This window comes from Strix aluco, chromosome 3 (assembly GCF_031877795.1).
Source record: "Strix aluco isolate bStrAlu1 chromosome 3, bStrAlu1.hap1, whole genome shotgun sequence".
NCBI lineage: Eukaryota > Metazoa > Chordata > Aves > Strigiformes > Strigidae > Strix > Strix aluco.
Window position 1 is genome coordinate 28,785,289 of NC_133933.1, and position 19,473 is coordinate 28,804,761.

A 19,473-nucleotide genomic window follows, 5' to 3' on the forward strand; every position below is an offset into this window, starting at 1 on the left:
CCCCCTCGCTAAATTTTGTGATAAATAGTCCGACAGCACAGAGGTATTTTCAGAGGAAGGTAAGGGGCAGGGGGTGAGGGGGTCGGATGGCAAGTAGTTGTGTTGCGGCTGTTGGGCCCTGCTGGCCCCCAGCACCTGTATCCACTCCTCCGCGCTGCAGCCCTGGGGAGAAACCCTGCCATAACAAACACGGCTGCACCTGTGCAAACATCCTTGGGTTCATGTTTTCTTGGGGTTACTGTAGCAATAGCAATTTAGCATAAAAGAAAACACCAAGTTATGTAACAGCCACCGTGGGAACCTGCTCTGCCTTGTTTTATTGAGGTAAATATTAATGTTAGTGATGTCTTCTGACTTTGGGTTACTTTTTATTAGTGCACCATGGGCAAATGGGAGTCTGAAGAATTAGCTACCCCAATTAATAATAAGATGTAAAATACCATGAATTGGTCTTTAAACCTAATTTTATTGATTTCCAACTTTGATTTTATAAATCGTATTTAGCACTGGTTTTATGTCCTTTACTCCTGAAATTATAGATCTTTCTGCAGCTTCTTTAACCCAGCCTGTGTTTTAGACTTTGTTGTCTGTCTGAATGGACTTAAATCCAGTGCAACAGGCATTGGTAGATGATCTCCAACCCCTTCGGCCACATTGCCCGTTTTCCCTGTACTCCTTCCATACAGAGGTTTACAACAGGGAATTTCCTATAACTTCCTGACATAATCTAGAATTTGCACTGATGAATTTCAACATTCTTACTCTCATCCACATTCACTTTTTTCATTGGTATAAGCATAGATGAAGTGCTCCCTGCCTGGACAACTGCCTGAGACGACCAGGGCAGAAGGGTTTGGTCCTACCTCACTTTAGCAGCCTATAAATGTCAAGGAGCAATTCCTTTGGGGCTGGTATTTTCTGTGCTTGGTGACAATTTGGACAGCTGGGGCTGAACTGGCAAAGCCTTTGACATACTTATATGAAAAATACCATTTTTTCTGCATAAGTTCCAATCCATCTTCAGACTCAGATAATGCCAAACCACGTGAAATGAAGAGTTTCAAACCAGGGCCAAAATATCTAAGTTATCCAGCTCACACACCAGTCTCAGTGAAATCAGAGGGTTGAGCTATGTAAGAAAGATTTCTTTGTGGGTCGTTGAGACCTGAGGAGAAAGCCCAATATGAAGAAAACAAGTTAGGCTATTTTAAAGGTGTAAGGCTAGACCCCGACATGATGCCACTTGAACGCCTTTTATTTCTATTAAAAAAATTTCCTTCATTGCTTTTTAATCAAATGCTTCTGCGATCTGGTTGTTTTAATCAGATGCTTCCAGTCCTTCAGTAAAGGCTGGAAATCTGAGTAACAACATTATGTGTGGCCCCAAGTGAGAAAAGTAGGTATTTTTCCAAAGAGCCACAAAGAAGACTTAAACCCACCACTGTCTCTTGCTATGCGCTGACCTGTCTGCCTTCAGGGTTCAGCGGTTCACTCAAAACTTCAGCTGCAGGCTCCAGGACATTGGATTTCATTCTGCTCTCCTGAAGGCCTGCGGAGCTCGATGCAAACACAGATTACTCCAAGCTTAGTTGTGAGGCTTTACTTCAAAATCCTAGCAAATGTACAGCAATTTTCCACATGCCTTGTCAACACTCATACAACTTCATCTTCCTTGATGAGGGGATGACATGTTCATCCAAAAGTGGAAAAAGAATTAAAATCTGCTACCTCACCCTTATTTCTGTTAGTGAGGCCAGAACAGAGTTAGCAGTTGGCAAATAACTTGCAGGACGTTGGTCTGGGATCCTGCTCACATCTACTATGTGGGGCACTAAAACAACAGTAAGAACTAAACTACTCCTATACTGAGCAGCTGATATAAAGTCCTGACATGAAACTTGCTGCTTATGTTAAGTAGCGTTTCTGAAAAGTATCGGCAGATGTATTTGATGTTTTGCAGAGGATCAGTATGTTATTCAGTGTTGAATGCATGCCCATTTCCACTTCTGGCTGTGGCTATATTAAAATCGAAACCTATATAAAAGGGCTCTACACCGAATTAAGCATTGTTATATGGGGATTACTGCAATGCTATTTTGCCACTTGAGGCGATTCTTAAATCTGTGCAGTAAGAGTTTTGGGATAGAGTCTTACAGTTTGGGGATTTTTTGTTTGTTCCACTTAACACTTGTTCATCAGCAGGTCCAGACATATTGGCTATGCATATACTGCAAAATGAGCAGTGCCAGCAAATGCTCTCAAACACTGGTGCTTTGGGCACATTTCATTTATCAGTGGAGATGTAGCAGCCATGTTATCTTCACCTGGCCAGGCTCACCTGATGCTTCTGTGTCCTGTTGGGCAGTACCCCCCTTCTCCAGGTGGCCCCATGTCTGCATCACAGCATCTCCCCTCACTGCAAGGACGGTGGGAAGTTTTTAGGAGGGGATCAAGCAAACAGGAGGCAGTGGGAAGGTGACTTGCAGGTGGGCACAGCTCCAGGGGATCAAGCGAACAGGAGGCAGCGGGAAGGTGACTTGCAGGTGGGCACAGCTCCTTCTCTGGATTGCGATGCCACCGGTGGCAGGGCACCCCGCTGCTCGCTCCTCTCAGAGGCTTCGTGTCCCACCCTGCACCCCGCTGCCGCCTGCCCTGCGCCCCTCAGCCCCATGACGCCCCTCAGGCCCTGGGCAGCCCGGGTGCTCCGCGCAGCGCTGGGGCCGCGGGGCCCGGGCGTCGCAGGGGGGATTTTGGGGCGCGGACACCTTTCCCCGGGCCCGCTCATGTGCGGGCGCACCCCGAGGCCTCTGCGCACGCCGGGTGCGGGCAACCCCAAATTCACACTCTCCTGCGAGGCTCGGCCTGCGTTTTATTATCACTTGCTGACATCTGCTGGCTACGGCACGAATTATTTCGGAGGGCCGCCAAGCAGGGACGAGGGGCCGGCCTGGCCGGGGGAGGCCTTCCTCGGGCAGAGCCGGCGGGAGCCTCCCTGAGGCGCCAGGCCCGACAGTGAACCGCCGGTTGCAGACTTGACCTCGGGGTCAGCATGGCCGTGTGGGCAAGCGGAGCAAGGGGCCCAGCTCCCTCCTTTTGCAATATTCCCCATTTTGTTTGTTTTTTTTTTTAAGAGAAGTCCCTTCTTTCAGTGGTACATGCAGGCATATTTACTTAGAGCAGGTGTTGGTGCTTGTGGGGACACCGAGGGAACGTCAGCCAGGCATGGGCTGGTGACCTATCATTTGGAGAAAATTCCTTGTGCTGAAGTGTGTAAGCAGCTTTTCACACTGCCTTGGGAGAGCTGGGAAATGGGGGAATTGCAGGAAGATCATGAGGCTCGCCTGACCGTGCTGTGTCCACCTATGTGCTCCCTTTCTCCATGTTTGCAGAGGGAAACTGTAAATGGAGTGCCCTGCTTTGGAAGAAGTTCATGCTCTCGCATGGTGAAGGTGGTCAGTGCATACCCCAGAAGCCCCTTGTCTCCAACCATTTCACTGAAGATACAAGGAATGTAAATAATATGCTCAAGGCCAAAGGGTGAGTTAATGATAGAACAAAATTCCAGTTCTTCTTCAGCCATATGCTTTTAAGGTACTTCACAGAAACACCAGCAAATGAAGGCTAGGTGATTCCTGGCTGTTGTGGGACTTGTTGTAGCTGCCCCTGTCTTGTCGATGGGTCGACTGACATGAAGAATTGCAAATAACTGACTCTGAGCCACATAAGGAGAAAGGGCCAGGTGTAGGATTTCTACACAGGTGTTCAGTTTATTTTTGAGCAGATCTCTGGTGTTTCAAATTAGTGCTGCCTCAAAGTATTTACCTGGAAATTTTTCAAGCAGTTATTTGTCCTTAACATGCCACTTAGGAACAAAACTGTTTATGGTCAAAGGGAATAGAAGTAAGCAGGCATTACTTTTAATGTGCACTGTGCGTCTGAGTCCTCAGAGCACCGTGTAGCACAGTATGCTTTTATTATGCACTAGAAATCACGTGGACACTAGTGGCAGATTGAGTTTTGTGGCCCTCCACTATCTTGGCATATTGGCCATTTTGAGTGGCTCATGTTGTAGAGTTGTCTGGAATTAAGAGCTGCGTTCAAAAAAATTAATCAAAAGCAAAACTGTCCCAGGTGAAAGAAAGATATTGATGCAGGAGAAAATACTCATTGGGAATCCAGTGCCCCTTTTACCTTACTGTGCTCTTTTTCACTGAGCTGGAAGAAAATAAAATTAATCACCTTGATGTACATTGATACACAGATGGTAATTGTGTCATTTACTGTATCTTAAATGCTGGAACTGATTAGCTTTTATCAATCCTCTCAGCACTTTAAGAGGACAAGACACCTAGTAAACAAAGTATTCTTCTCTGATAGAAGTGATGGAAGGAGAAACTATTTAAAAAAGGTAGGAAGATACTTTTTACTTTACTCAGAGAAAAGCAAGCAGTTAGCTTGCCAGCCATGAGAGTCTGTAAAAGCAACTTGAGTTTACTAGATAGCTAAAATCTTGTCTCCTCCTATACATTAGCTTGTATATGGATACTAGAAATTATTTCTTTGTTTTTAATGTGCTGATGTACAGCTAAAAATAGCTCTGTCATATTCTGAGTTTATCCATTGCCAAGAAAATAGAAGTCAATGTTGCAAATCACAAAAGGAAAATCCAAAGGTCTGCACCAACGAGAGGTGTGGCCAAAATATTCTCTGAATAGCAGACGGTGTGGATTGATATATAAGCACTTCTGGCCATTCCTATCAGAAATGATGCACTGTGTGGGATTCACTGATCCAAGCCAAATGACAAACACAAAGAAATCACATGAGTTGTGCAAAGGAAGCTTTCAGTGTTCTCAGAGCTCAGGGAGGCATCTTTTCAGCAAGCATATCTGAATTACATTCCCAGAAAGAATACAGTAAGGTGGCAGGTCTCAACCTTTTCTGATTTGTAACCCTTGAAAATTTTTCTAGTGAATGTTTAGATGCTTGCAAAGAAAATATAGCTATTTGCAATATACTTGCTTTTCTTAGGCATTCCTTAGAAATAGCTCACAAATCCCCTAGGGTTTACAGCTCACATTCTAGAAACCCTTGCACTGAAGGTCCAATATCAGTAAAAAGAATTAAAACAAAAACTTTCTTATGTACAGAATGTACAGGTGATACAGACCTCAAACTCCTGATTTCATGAAGAAATGTTGCAGGAATGGGTTGAAAATGATCTTAAATGCTTAAATAAGGATAAAATCAAGGAGACGAAGAGATTCATAATTAAGGGAAGGAATATCCCACTTACTGGGAGATGACACACGTGTTTTGGGCCAGGTAGAAAAGTGGACAGCACATGTACACAGCAGGGGGAAGTCGTAACACTGTATGCCACAGCTGGGGTCTCTCTGAAAGATAGTAATCCTAGAAATCCTTTGGGCCTGGGATGGTTGTGCCAAGTGGGCTGACTTAGAGCTGCCCTTGCATGCCAAATTTTAAGGATTGTTTCCCAACTGACACAGAATTGAGAAAAGCAAGACATTGTGGGTAGCACCACACAGACCTTTTGGCAGTGATGGTGAAGAGTTGCAGGTTTCTTGGTTTCCACTAAAATTCCGGCTATTCACACTTCTGCTAGCAAGGGCCGTGAAATGGTGAAATGCCAAGTACTAATCCAGAATTTTAAGACATAATTCAGGGATTTCTGTATTAAACGGTCACTGCATAATGAGAATTGCAGTTTTATTGTGTTCCAAAACAATTGTACAATTGCGTGGTTTATTTTCCACATCAGATAACTACATTGTTTGCAAAATCACCACTGTAATGCAAAATGGAGACTTCACTTTCACTAAAATAATCCGGAAATACACAGTTGAAACTCCCACAGCAACTTTACCCTGCCATGTTACGGCTATATACCTGCTGCTAGACTTGCAAATGACCCATTTTCAGTAGGGTAGAACACAAAGTGGAAATGATGGAGATTCTAACATCTGCAGTGTTTTATGTCACAGTCAGCAATGCTGGTGTTGGGTTATGCTTCCCCATTCACTTCTGTTTCTCGGTAGAATATTAAATATATTCTTCCCATTTGCTTTAAAAATCAAAGTTCAGTGAAAAGCAAAAATAAATGGTGGAGAGACTGCTGAGGGAAGTTGACTCATTGTCTCTGTTAGAGAAATGATTTGTCATGGCTTTTTTGCCTTGGTTGGTCTTTCTTTTCAGGCAACTAGCTATCCAGATAACACAGGAAAAAGCTTCTATGGCAAGAACTGACACTGCTGCACATTACTTTAAATGTGCAGAGAACTCATGCAGAAAGCCCACTTCTCGACCTGCTAGCCATTTAAAATCCATTATTCATTCTTCTAGTACCGTTACATCCTCTCAGTATCTTTCTCAGTCACTTCGCGTATTTTGGACTCGAATGCTTTCCAGGAGTGGTTCTCCCAGCTCGGTGTCACAGTAACCCTCTCTCAGGCAGTGTTTCAGCTGTGATGAGGAACCCCACAGGCAAGCCAAGAGTTAATGCCCCCCCTCAGACCAGCCAGGGGCCCTACAGCTGCTCCTAGCTGCCAAGCAATTAGGCTTGTCAACATCCCTCAAATAAACTCCGGCAGTATTATCAAACCCCATTGTTACCTGATCCCCCGGAGGCTGGGGAGGCTGTTATATCAGGACTGCAAGCTGCAAAGAGCCGTGTCTGTTTTCTTTTTTTTAATTCTGGATGACCCATCCTTTACTTTACTGGTTGGAACTGAGGCTCAAGAAAGATGGATCTTTTGGGAAAGGATTAAATCTCTACTGTAATACTAGTCTGGTGGGAAATCATGGTGTGTTTTACCCAGGTACCACATAGAGAGCTGGCTTCCTTGTGGTTTTGCCTCAAAGCAATAGCCTGCTTCAGTGGACTACCTTAAAAATAACGGAATGCGAGCTGCCATCTTAAGGAGAAAAATGTTGCCAGAAAAGAGTATTTATTGTTCCATCTAGGGTTGCTACCTTGGAAATACAAAACCCAAGTCACTTCAGACAAAGGGCTGCTGGGCAGGCAGAGATCAGTCTATGTGTGGGCCAAACTGGGCAGTGTGATTGGAAAGCAGGCAGATAACAACCCTACCTGAAGCCAAGGATATGTTTGGAAGACTGAGTTCCAGGTTCAGTAGTGGCACAATAAGCCCATGTATTTACAGAGACATGCAAAGATGGCAAAACCACAGTTTTCCCTTGAATACATTATTTTTAGCTTTCACTTTTGTACAGAGATGCTGAAAATTGGATCTGAACTATGCAGCGCAATTTTGTCCATCCAAGTCTACAACCCATCTAAAACAACTGCGCTAAACTGACTTTGTGACTATTCCAGTTATTTTGCATTTTGAAGCCTGTTGCTCTAGGGACGACTGCAGCTAGCACCAGTGGGACCGGGAGGTGGGACTGCCATGCCACCACAGTTTTGTTGGAATGGGTAAAGGGCAGGGATGTAGCAAGGACTTTGGAAAAGGCGCAGCAGTCCCAGACATCCCTCAGAGACAGACGGTACCCAGAGACAAAGATTGGCAAACCCTGTGGCTGGATGAGTGCCAGGCATCTCTTCCAGGAAAGCATTTCAATTATGAGCATTTAGGGTGAAATCTTTTTGGTTTTTAGTAAAGCATAGTATGCTTTGCTGAAAATGTTTTGGGTTTGGTGACATTTTTAAGAGCGAGTAACTATACGTTCTTTCTAGAAGGCTGAACAATTGCATGCAAATGTGCACAAGCTGACATCCACACAGAACAGGCTTTCAGCTTCTGGAGTTTCTTTTCTTTCAAAATCCAGAGTTTCTATGTAAATCTTCATTTGGGTTCAAAAGCATAAGATTTTACCAGCTGCAGGCAAAATATAAAGAGAGATGAAAAACACCTGATAAAAAGGAAAGAGGATCTTGCAAGATGGAAAATACTCAGGACACAAAACTGTTCTCTTTCAATGCACACACATAGTACACTATGCATTCAGGTGGATAAGCTTTACATTAGCATGAACACTGCTAACCCTTTTACATGGGTATGGAGAAGCTGACCCTTTAATACAGCAGCCATGATTTATTCACTTTCATTGTACCAGGATGACTCTCGGTGTTCAAATATGCTTTTTTCCACATATGAGAAATGGTATTGTACCAAGGCCAATGCTGAACTGCAAACTGATTTCCCTTCCCTACCCAAACCAGTTTGTGTTATTTGTAAATCTAACAATAACAAAGATTCAAAGGTCTATTACTCAGCGTCTCTTGATTTCCCTGTTTTATTTTGTGCCCCTTATCGATACTCTTCAGAGCTCAGGGCTGAAGCAACATAATGGGAGCCTGGAGACATTGTCTGCATCTCAACTAGGGTCTTGGCATTTGGTAACAACACCAGGTTGTCTTTTTTTTTCTTTTCAGAGCAAAACAGCTGGTGAGTATTTGAGTGTGTACTGGTGGCAGAGAACTTGTAGTAGAACTGGCCGTGACTCCTGCTGCAGAAGCAGTTACAAGATACTAGCACTGAGCAGGGAGGCATGACAGATGAATAAGACAAAATGCAAAATACGCTTCTTTTCTGTTGGTCAGAAGTTACAGATTTTTCAAAAGGCTCAGGGTCTTTTCAGATGCTTTCTTCCACATTATATACATGTCTTGCATGACTGAACAAAGTCTTCCCCTTAACCTGCAGGCTTTCTTTATTTAAGTTTTCTGAAACACCTTGCTATTGTAGTGATGGAAGTTAGAGATTATTTAATGATGAATTCGCTGACGTGTCGATAATGTTTATCTGATTACTTTGGAGGGTGAAGAGGGACTGTAAGATCTTGAGGGAAAAGCCCTGTTTGTTTCTAATGCCTCAAGAGGTATCATTTCTGAAAAAAGGAGAGTCTCTGTAGAAGAAATTTTTTTACTGGGCTTGGCAGATACATATTCGTAAATGTGCACATCAAATGCACATTAATACATTATTCACTCAGTCATTCAGATGAACTGACACATTTATTTAATCCTCAAAGACATTATAGTCTAGATCAACAGTTCCAATATTAGTGGGAAATGATAAAAATTGCATATTTGCTTTTCTTACTGTACTTTATATTCCCTTCTAAAGTATTAACTCTTGGCTTTGTTATTCACAAATGCATCCATCTCTTATTCATGCATTACATAACAAACTGTCCATGCTGCAGCTGTAGATGTATCAGATAAATGCAGATCCTGACTTAAAAAAGGTAAACTATAGACAGAACTCTCAAGCCTGTAACTTTGACTCTGAAGTGCATGCACATGCACACCCACATGCAAACCCTAAATATTTAAGTTTCTAAAGGTGCTGCCATTAAATTTCATAAATAGCCTGGGAAGCCCAGTTTGAAAAAATTAAATTCCAGTCTTTATGAAACAAAGAACAATAATTTAAAAGAACTCTAGAGTTAAAAAAGAGGTTTGAATTATACCAAATGACAGTTTCCCCTGCTTGCTATTAATAGGCTTTTTTTCTGAAATCATGCACATTGTCTATAGCTACACTGGGATATTATTTAAAATTATGTCAATCTGGAAAAGCTCAGCAAAAGAGAGTGCAGCGGCTCCAGATGAATGCTAACGTTACCGAGTGCCCAGTCAAGTCTCAACAACTCCCCAACACTGATCATTCCAAGTCAATCCTGGGATGCATAAATTTCTCTGTAGCAGACAACATACTCCAAAGCCTGTGCATAACTACCTGCCCACACATTCATCAAAGTGTACGGTGAACTTTCATAAATCTATTACTTTCCCTCAGCTCTATTTCTCTTGGCTGGTAAGAGTCACAGAGGATTTTTTTTTTTCCTTTTAACATTTCAGTATTTGATATTACACCAAGGCAGGATGGTGCCTACATATTGAGTTAGTTTATGCAATACACTATAAAGTACAAAAATGACATGACAGAAAAGAAAAAAAGAATTTTCTAATGTCTGTGACCTGAAAAAGAAAATGTGAGCAGCAAATACCCGATCGCAATTTTTATTAGGCAATTAGCTGATTGCTTTTGTGAAGTAGTGACAAACTTGAGATACCTGCAGTCGGTTGGTGAGCGTAGGGATTTGGATCCCCACCCATCTCAAGTGCAATAGATTCATATAGCTCAGCTTTGATATTTCCCATGGTTCAGGTCAAAAAAACCATACATGATAAACAACTGTTCTGTCTCAATCATTTATTCCTCAAACACCATTGTCAAGGGGTTGCTGAGGAAAAGTCTATATAAGAATATTGCCAGATGGATTTGTGCAGAAATGGATAATTAAGTAATGACCAATTAAAATACAATCTGTAAAGCTAGTAACAGGAAAAATAAATTGTTACTATAGTTGTTCTTACTTTTGCATATAAAATTGTTAATTCTTAATAACAAACTAGTATATTTTAATCTCAAATCATAGTTTACTGTTTGTCTTCTTTTTGTCTGTATTAAAAGCTGTATGTCCACTGACATGCATTTGCATATATAGTCACATAGCTACTTTCTGAATAACACTGCAAAAAAATGGGACTTAGTTTCTGCACAAAAACCTATAGGAATCTGTGCTTTTCAAAAAGGTAAATCTGCAATAGAAAGATACCACTAATATAGAAGAAAATGAGACTTAAACTATCCTCAGCAAACATCACTGGTAAAGCTTCATTAGTATGTATTTTCACATAATTCAATTAGCCAAAATACATACAAATGCTGGCAGTGCTGTTCCCTGCTCAGGGAGCGTCAGTGAAGCTTTAAACAGATCTGAAACAAAATTGCATAAATGGCATGTAAAGCCCTGTGCATACAAAGATACCTTCAGGGTTCTAATAAATTCATGAAACTTTTTAAAGTATGATTTCCTAGCAGGCAATCACTTTTAATTAACAGGATCACCTACAGCAACACATGTCCTTCAAAAACTTACATTATTTTTTCTTTTTGAATTTCAAAGTTTCTGTAGTAAAAGTTGAATAGCTGAGTAGCTTAACCTCAAAAGGATTGCAGGCTTTTATGACAGTTATAAACCACTGTGGTGCCTTCTTTATAAGAAGAAAAGATTCTTAACACAACAGAGAAAGAAGGAAATCTCTTTTTAGTCATAGCTAGAAGCAAGCATTTCCTCCAAAGGTCAGAAAACTTTTCCTCAGTTAAAGAATATTTTTAAGGACATTGCAGGCTACTTGTACAAGTAATCTCTAGCAATTTGCTGTATGAATTAAACATATAATTTCCAATATTTATTATTTTATATACTTCTGCATTTTCTTTTATTTCTCTGAGCTCTCAGTGCACAGTTTTGGTAAACATGGAGGTGAACTGGTGAAACCGGCTTCCATAATGAGCTTTACACGAGAGAGAGCAATGGGAAGCTCATCTCTATTAAAAAAAAAAATGTACTAGTTTACTGAGCACATCTTTCAGGGCTGCATGTTTGAGTTGGTGCTTGCCACTTGCTTAGAAGCACATTTCCATGTTCCAAAGCTGGCTAATCTTCTTACCTGCAGATTTAAAGTGACAAAATATTCCATATTTTGAGTTGGAAAGAAAATAACAGGAAAAATATGGTAAAAATGATAGTGCCAAAGACAAATTTTAAAGTGCCAAAGCCCTCTCCAGCCCTCATTTACATGCATCAAGCCATTGACATTGGTACCTGAGAAACTTGAGCAGGATTTGCATAAATGAATTTAGGAAGAAGGACAATAAACAAGGGTACGTTGTGCCTGATTTGGTCCAGGAGGTTTTACAGGCTGTAATGGCTTGGATGTGGTGTGTCCTCTAACAGTGACCAATGGTAAATATATTTTCTTTGCTTGATTTTGTGGTTTCCTTCCAGGTGACCGTCCATTTGGAACACAGGGGAGGTGGTAGAGGCTGAATTTATGTGTCTTAGCAGAACAGTCAGCCTGACATCAGTGAGATGCACGATGTCTTGTGTGAAAGTATTGGCACATTTTCCTTAGGTGCATTTTCTGACTTGGAGAAGAACAGATATGGTAAAGCTGTGGGAATGGAGAGGAGAACAAGCACCCTTGGAGCATTTGAAAGTCCCACTCAAGAATTAGTTCTGAGGCACAGGTGGGCTTCTAAGAGGAGCAAAAGAGTAAAAAGCGTGTTTATGGATCAAACAGCCTTTCTGGCTAAAAGGAGCACAGCGCTTACAGTGCACCTGTGTTTGAAATGAACATGTGAGGACAAAGTCATATGCCATATAGTACTGGCCATGTACATACCGAGGTGCTCATAATGCGCCCCAGCCAGGGACAGGTTCAGCACATCCTCCTGTCTTGGCGCGGGGCCTGCTGCAACCTGCCACAGGGCGTTTCAGCTCTTTATTGCTCTTCTTCAGATTCTCTCTCTTCAACCAGCCTCTCTCATTGGTAATCATTCCTATAGCTGCTTTCTCACCAACAGCTGTCCCATCTCTTGTCTGGCATTAGTCTCATCCTGCTTTCAAGCAGAAGCTTACAGGGGCTGAATACCCGCCATGCACCTGGGGTTTGGGGCAAGTTCCCCCTCTGTCTGTTTGCTTTCTACCTGTTGTCATCTCTTTTGTAGGTTAGCCTGCCTTCGGAGCAGTGTTTCATTCTTCTTCCGTTGTTGTACAGCACCCAATAAAGGTTGCTTTTATCTTGGCGGAGGTCTCTAGTTTTTACAGATGGCCAAATACAGAGAGTTACTCCTAAGAATTAAATAACATTTCTGTGTATGGGGAATGCTGATGCTTTGTTGTTTGGAAATGCACGTAAAACTTCAGTCTGCAGTCGTATTATACACAAACAGTTACTCTACTGATGGTATTTCCAATCAGTTCAATAGACTGGATTTTTTTTTATTGTTCTTGAAATTAATGAGGCCTTGTGCACATGTATGCCTGTCTGTCCACCTGTACCACGCAAAGTGTAATCCATGTCCGGTATACAATGTGTGTTTGCAGTTGTGTATCTAGTGTTGACATGGATTACTGTATATTTTACTGTAGCCAGCAGCTGGATTATAAAGGACAACCACTGGACAATTAAAAAGCATTCAGAAGGACACAGCCACAGCACAATCATCAGGATATGCCGAAATAAATTAGCATCATGCAAAGTTAGGCAATGTTTAATTCATAGACTGTGCCTATATTTAGCCATCTTATTATTTGCAATTTAATCCATTCATTTATTGAAGGTTAATGCCAAGTTTTTCTCCTGGGTATTTAGTAGATGTGTCACAGGGCAGTGTAGCCCTTTTGATTTCCATCTACTAGATGGACTGAATTTGCTATAAAAATATATATGTTTGTGTGTGGATGTGCACATGCAAGCTTGCCTGATGTAAGCACACTCAACAAAAAGAGGGAGAATTCCCTAACCATTGTTGAGACACCTTCTGTCATCCCATTTTTCCTGGGAAAGACCACAGACACAAAAGAAATATTAATAGTGGTTTATGAAAGAACAGTGTCACTGCCTTCATAAAGAGAATGCTGTTGATTTCGCAAATGTACACATAAAGGATAATGACTGAAGAGAAGACAAATCGCCATTCACTTTTGACACACTCCATGAGACAGTGGAGGAAAGTCTCACAGGGCACCATAGAAAGGAATCCTTTGAAAATGATATGAAATGTAGGAAGAGGACTGGGGAACAGAAGAAAAAGCATCAAAACGGCAGAGTTTGAGTGGAGACATTAAAAGGTGAATGTCCTGAGACCGTATCTGGGAAATTATGTTTGTTCTGGTGCTGATGTGATCAAAAATAGAGCTGGCCTAATTGAATGGAGAATATGAATAGCCTAACCAGGTTGAACAGGGTGAATTAAACTGTTCTTCTGCAGAGAAGCTGGACTGGATTATGTAGGAATTTAATATATTTTTGACAGGGTTTTGAAGGAATGTGATTTGGAATTAGTGACAAGATTTTGAAGGAGGAATACTTTTATATAGATCACACTGTCTAGGGATATGCCTGGTGCCAATCATTTTGATAGCTAAGCACAAGAGAGCCTGATTTTCAAAGGTGCTGAGCACACACACAGATCTTGTTCACTTCACGGGGAATTATTTTTTTCATGGTCCTTGACATTTGAAAATCGGGCCTGAGGTTTCTGACCATTAAGGAACTACAATGTTACTGGAAATGAGGAAGGACAAATCATAACATCATATGTATATGGAGAGAAACACTAAGTATTTCTGAACACAAGATGAGATCTTTTATTCAGAAGATAAAACTCAACATTGTAGAATTATCTTGGTAGCCACATAGCTTAAAAATGCAGAAGAGGAAAGGCGCATCTGTAAAGCTGGCAAGGCAGTGTAGGTCTGACCAAAAATCTGTATTTCTGCGTAGTCTGCCAGCATTAGGGAAGGACTCGGAAGCAAAGGCTTCACTGGCACTTCAGACTTTTGACTCTGGAGGAAGTCTCTACCCACCTCTTCTGCATGTCTGATTTCCTCATCTCTCTCATCTGTGTTGGCCACATCTTCTATCCCATCTAATCTTGCTGGTGCCAGTTAGGTTCCCAGCTCCTAGGTGGGACCTTTCCTCAAGATATTGGAGAATACTGTGTGGTAGGTGACGTTATTGACAGAATCAATGAATCTCTCAGGTAATGATCATAGCAGCAAAAGGATCTCCTGCACAAAGTGATTCTGCTCCACAGCTTCTCCATTTCCCTGGTGATACCCTTCTGCAAGGTAAAGTTTCTGTGGCAGACAGAAGTGTGCAGAACCCAGTGGGAGACAGGCAAGGTTTGGAAGAAGAGTATCTGCTTCTAGGTCAGGATAGAAAATCAGGTGTGGTTTTTGGTATATGAAACTTCCCTCTGGTCTGGAGCAGAAGTGTCAGCAAGCTAAATAAAGGCACTAAATAAAGGCTCTGAGTTGAACTTAACTATGCTGGTCAGTGGGCAGTTGGAAAGAAAAGAATGACTGGTACCTCAGGAGTGGGCAAAGCAGTCGTTTGGTTTCCTTGGACAGAAAGAAAAGTAGGAGGGCTGGGAGACTGGCGGTTGCTGCAGCTGGGCCAATGAGGACTGGGTATTACCTGACACCAGTCAACACCTACCCAGTGAATCTGATTGCTGGTATCCACTGGAGCGACAAGTGCTTCCCCTCTGCTTCTCAAAGTACATGTTAATACATACATATCAATAGCATTTATTTGTTCATTCCTAGGCTTTCAATCAGCATGACTTTAGCTCTTCCATGAGGTTTTGACAACCAGAGACACCCGTGCCTTCCCTTTCACTGTTAACTGTTGTGTGAAGTGAGTGGGGTGAAGTTCTTCTTTACTGAGAGTCTGAGAAGGCTCGAGGTGTTGCACCTCTGGCTGGCTTCTCCACTGTTAGGAGAGAAAAGGATGGGTAGGCTTCCATGGAAGCTATCACTCTCAGATCGTATTTGGTTCTTATTTTCTTTTTGAGTCAAGCAAACAATTCTGACAAAGTGCTTTCTTCACAAACTGTCTGTGGCAGCCTCATAAAAGAGATTATCAACCATGGGTGCCATCTTGTCAGACTGGAAAAGGTCTGGAGAAACGAGCTCAAGCTCACTTGTAGCTGTTTATAATTGTGAACTACTGTGGCAACACTGTGAAGTGCAGTCCAAGGACTTTTTTTTTTTTTTTCCCACAGAAAGACCAAGTGAAGGCATCCAATCGAAAGTAACAAATACTGGGGGTCTGCCTGGAAACACTGAAGGATATCTATGGCCTTTCTAGTGGGTCCTTAAGAAGGCACGAGTAGAGTTGTATTCTACTCTTAGCTCTGTATGTAACCTTATTAAGTCACTTCACCTCTGTGCTTCTCTTTCCATTACCACTTTCCCTATGTCTTTTTTATTTTTATTGCTAGTCCTTTGCATGAGAGACCATCTCTTACCTTGAGTTTGTACAGTACCTAGGAGAACTGGGATTTAACCCCACTTGCAGCTTCTTGTGTTACTGAATGTAATAGCCATGCCTAGAAACTTTCATGTCAATTAATTTCTAAAGGTTGGAGAAAATACAGCTTTTCTGACTCAGAGTGGAATTATCATTAAAACTCAGAGAGGCAAAACAAGTTTTGGGTACCTTTTTGCTCATATTTTCAAATAAACTTAAATTCAGAAAGACTTAGGCTTCCATTGCTCCTGCTGATTTTCATGAAGCTGGAACGGGAGTGGGTCATGTTTCTGCCAATTACACCAGTGCCGTCCTCATTCATTTCACCTTGACTAATTTTGCTTTTTGACTTTGTCTGTAGGTTGCAAGGCATTTATCCTTGAGCTTCATACTTAGACATAGGCAAAGCTGCAGTTGCCTTTCCCTTGGGATTTACTTGCCGAGAAGTAGGTCTGTGTCCATCCACCATGAGACAGCCTGACCCAGTGTGTTTAAAGCAAATAGATGAGGCAGGTACTTCTGGGCCACATCCTAGAAAGTACTCACTGCTTTCTGTGGACTAATGACTTGTCCTGCTGTCACAGGTTATGCTGTTTTGAAGTAGCTGCTGGGTTTTGGTTGGCCCCAGGTAGAGAACCTGAAAAAAATGTCTCTAAGAAAAAAAAATTTCTTAGGCTTCACCTTAGCCTGCATTAAGATGGGCTGCATGTTACCTACCTCAGAGCAGGGGTACGGTAATTAGGAAAATAGATTTCAGTCTGATGGCTGATGCAGGTAGAGGAAGGGAATAGAGTGAAGGTGGGAAACCGTGTTCCCTCTTAGATTCCAGCACAGAGAAAAAAAATACCAATAGCTGTAGGGCAGGATACATTTCTAATCAGGATTTAAATCCTAAATGAATGAATGCTAATGAATTATTACTCCTTTCCTATTAATTAACAGCGTGTTTCACAGCACCCTCTAGAGAGCCCAGCCAGAACACTGTTGTGCTATACACAGTTTGTGTAGTTCTCCGCTATCTTGATTATCTCACTATTTTGTAGGGACAAGGGCTTTTTGATACTTAGACATCAAAGTGCTTGGAAACAGATGAAATTAGTTGTTACCTCGCTAGACCATCTGGTTCTGAGGACAGTGGTGCCCAGTCTTAACCTACAGCCATCTTTCTTTTTCTGTTCATCTGAAAGTTACTTTAACTTACTGGATTTAATGCTCACAAGAAACAGAGAGTTGGAAAAAATCTGTTAGGACTGAGGAATTGAGGAAAAGTATGATTCAGGAATGTTAGCAAGTAACAGGAGGCTGCCTCTCCTCTAAAAACACCTCACTGCAGCAAGGAGAAATACTAAGAAAAGTATTTTAATTTCTACTTGGTTTTGCATGGCTGAGAGCCTGGATATTTAGCTTCATGTAGGGAAAAAAGGCTGTGGTGTGTGTGTGCAAGTATCAGCCACGATGTAGCTGAGCAGCGGTAAAGCTAGTGCATGAATTAAAGTAAAGAACATATAAAAGGAAATAAAAGGATCTGCTTAGAGATCAAATGTGGCATTTGTACAGAACCTTATTCAAAATGGATACAAATGCATCAGTTCCTCAGAATTATAGGTGAATCAAAGGAAAATTACATCCAGGAAGATAAAGCAATCGACCAGCAGCCTTACCATGTGAGAGGCAGAGATGCAACTTTGAAGCTTCCCGTATGGCTTGCCAAAGAGCCAGATGTTGCAGGTGGAACAATGTCCTTTCTGGCTTAGCATCTGGTTCCTGTCGTTCTGATCCATAGAAAAAGGAGATGCGGAAGGATGTGGTAAAAATCATTTTATAACTTCATTTAAGAAAAGAGTCTTTTCAGTTGCTTTTGTAATAAAATCATATTTGAAATGAGCATTTTTCTTCAGAGGTGGAGGCTATCACAGACAAATGAATATGGAATCTCCACTTTTCACTGCAGTGTGCCATTCTGGAACCTGTTAATTCGCTTTGAGCTTGCACAACCAATTTCTTGGCCAATAAGAGGTTATGTAGCCCCAAAGGGTAATGTAACCCAGAAGAATAATCCTTCTTCACATTTGAGGAGAAGTGTTAACTATTTGTCCGAGCAAGGATTTGGGATTTATAGCCCCTTGGTTCCATCCTTGGCTCTGTCACCCTCACAGGCATTTTGCAGCCTGAATGTACTCTAGGTTATCCTCACCTCTTAAGGATATAACAATGATTAGCTTTCTTTAAAATGTGGATAAAATAATACCAATCTATAAAGGGTCTTAACATTTTTGTTTGTTAGGTGTGAAAGTAGTTCAAACTCTGGCCTCCCACAATCTTTGTAATTCCTGTCTAGTCTTTACTGGTATTTCAGTTTTCCTTGAACAAGATGTATCACCCAGATATATCAAAATAGAAAGCCAACAACATCAGTTGTTCTTCCTTCCTTCCTCTCTCTCTCATCCTCTCTCTTCCTCTCTGTACATAGTCCATCTCCACAGGAAGAAAGATGCAGTTGCTATTGTACTAGGGTACCGTAAATTCTACTTTGAAGAATTGATTACAATGATTCTCCTTCAATTTACTGCCTTTATGATGAAGTCTCATTGCCATTAATTAAGTTACTTCAGTTGTGTGCTAATTTATATTGATTGGCTAATCTGTGTCTTTCCCTTACTTGTGTACTTTTCACCACCAACGCTCAGTTTGCAGCATGTGAGAGTAGTAATACTGCTGCAAAAAACAAAGACCTGTAGATTTAGGATGTAATGTCAGGTTCACCAGGAGGACATTGCTAAGCAGATCACAAGGCAAATGACAGGAAAGATGAGTACAAATGAGTTGATCGCTCTGCCAGAATCCAATTTTATGTGGCTGCTGGATCCTCGTGATAGTTTACCGTGAAGGACAGCAGGCACATTTCTTGTCCTTTTCATGATGCACCATTTATCAGGCCACCAGCAAAGTCTGTCTGAGGTCAGTTTTATTATTTGAAATCCAAAAATGTTTTGTATTACTCCAGAAGTTGTAAAAAATACTATTTCTCCAAACACCCCCCATGACAACTGGAAAGGGGCTCATGAAACTCCAAATATGCAGCCCTTTAGGCAGTGTCACATAAAATATGATATGACATGGTCACATAACAGACACTGACAGTCTCTCCAAGTGCTCCCAGCAAGAAGGCAAGTAACTTAGTACCACTGGCACATCATTATAGAAATTACCAGTGAGCTATTGTCTACTGTAGGTTTCAGAAAGTGCCTCTGGGGAGAGGAGTGGGGTTTCTGAGAGGAGTCAGTTTGTGGGAGCAGATCCCACTGCAACTGGGCCACCAAACAGAGATTAGCAGTCAATTCATGCATAACAGTGAGAAAGCTGGTGGCTGGGAGAATCCACGGCAATGCTTGCACAAAACCTTGAAAGGATTTCCTCTTATTATTTCCACATCATGATCACCAGAATCAGACTCATGTTCTATGAGAAGTACTGCTGAATGCTTGTTATAATTCCTGAAAGCAATTATTGCAGTTTATATCTGACCTTATGGCCCTCACAGCTAAAACCAGGTGATGTCCAAGGCTTCTGGCAGAGTCTGGATGCTTCGA